The following is a 1815-nucleotide window of genomic DNA, read 5'->3' on the forward strand; positions in this document are numbered from 1 at the left end:
CAATCTCCATTTATCCGTGTTCGTGCAATACACCGACACTATCAAAGCCAACAACGTTAGTTCCGAAGCTATTCGATTACGCCTTTTTCCTTTCTCCTTGAGAGATAGAGCGAGAGCGTGGCTTCAATCCCTGCCTTCCAATTCCATAACTACGTGGGACGAATTGAAGAGAGTATTCTTAGCGAGATACTTTCCGCCTAGCAAAACTGCTATGCTCAGAGGTCAAATCAACGGATTTACCCAGAAAGATAACGAATCACTCTTCGAAGCTTGGGAACGTTACAAGGACATGCTTAGAATATGTCCTCATCATGGACTCGAACCATGGCTGATCATCCATACTTTCTATGGTGGTCTCTTATACAACACTAAAATGACTATAAATGCTGCTGCTGGCAGAGCATTAATGGACAAACCCCACGATGAAGCATACAAACTCATAGAGAACATGGAACAAAACCATTACCAATGGGGAGGAGAACGAGCCGCTCTAGAGAAAGCCCAAACCAAAGGAGGAATGTACGAAGTAAGTGGTATAGACCGCGTTAACGCAAAAGTAGACGCTTTAAATCAGAAGATCGAGAACTTAACCATCACTCCTTCAGCCACCGCTGCTGCTGTAACACCTAACTGCGAGATTTGTGGATTGACTGGACATGCAGTTGCTGAATGCCAACTCTTGACCGGAATTCCATCTGATCAAGTAAACTATGCTCAAGGAAACCCTTATTCTAACACGTACAACCCTGGATGGAAAAACCATCCGAACTTCTCTTATAAGAACAACAATGCGTTGTACGCGCCTGGACAAGCACCTGCTGTACCACCTGGCTACCAAAAAGCGCCTGTAGCTGCTCAAAACACCCATAGGAAGTCAAATCTAGAAATCATGATGGAGAACTTTATAGCTTCCCAACAACAAACCAATAAGGACTTCCTAAATCAAAACATCCACAATAGCGAGCAACTAAAACAACTATCGAACAAAGTAGATGCTTTAGCTACTCATAACAAAATGTTAGAAACTCAAATCTCACAAGTAGCTCAACAACAAGCACCTACTGCTGCCCCTGCTGGCACGTTTCCTGCTCAACCTCAACCTAATCCTAAAGGACATGCGAACGCAATAACATTACGAAGTGGAACGAATTACGATGGACCCATAGATCCTAGAACTCAAAACGCGCCCATGTCACAACGAGAGCCAAAGGAAACCCAAAAGAAAACTACTGACGAACAAACTACTAAGACTGATGAGAACAATAACGAAGTGGAATCTGAAAAAGAAAAGCCTTACGTTCCACCACCACCTTATAAGCCACCAATTCCTTACCCTCAGAGATTAGCTAAATCAAAAACCGAAGCGCAATTTAAAAGATTTGTAGAACTTCTGAAGCAATTAAACATAACCATACCATTCACAGAAGCCATAACTGAAATGCCTTCGTACGCTAAATTCCTAAAAAGAAATCTTATCAAACAAAAAGAAACTCGAGGATAACGAAACCGTAACGCTTACCGCTGAATGTAGCGCTATCATCCAAAATAACATGCCTCCAAAACTGAAAGACCCAGGTAATTTCTCTATTCCCTGCGTAATAGGTAAAACCATTATAGAGAAGGCCTTGTGCGATTTAGGAGCTAGTGTTAGTTTGATGCCTCTTTCGACCTGTAAGAAACTAAATCTAGGTGAGCTTAAAGCAACGAGAATGTCTCTTCAACTAGCTGACCGTTCAGTTAAATACCCTGTAGGAATGTTAGAAAATATCCCTGTTCGTGTAGGTCAATTCTACATCCCAACTGACTTCATCATTA

At 42.0% G+C, this 1815-nt stretch overlaps 1 non-coding gene across 1 annotated transcript; it reads right to left on the minus strand.

Annotated features, from left to right (window-relative positions):
- Positions 1-211: 211 nt before the first annotated feature.
- Positions 212-318, minus strand: LOC131625163 (small nucleolar RNA R71). Its single transcript, XR_009290765.1, has one exon. It is a non-coding gene; the product is annotated as a small nucleolar RNA R71 (small nucleolar RNA).
- Between the last annotated feature and the right edge of the window lie 1497 nt (positions 319-1815).

The sequence above is a fragment of the Vicia villosa genome, unplaced genomic scaffold (assembly GCF_029867415.1).
Source record: "Vicia villosa cultivar HV-30 ecotype Madison, WI unplaced genomic scaffold, Vvil1.0 ctg.000189F_1_1, whole genome shotgun sequence".
NCBI lineage: Eukaryota > Viridiplantae > Streptophyta > Magnoliopsida > Fabales > Fabaceae > Vicia > Vicia villosa.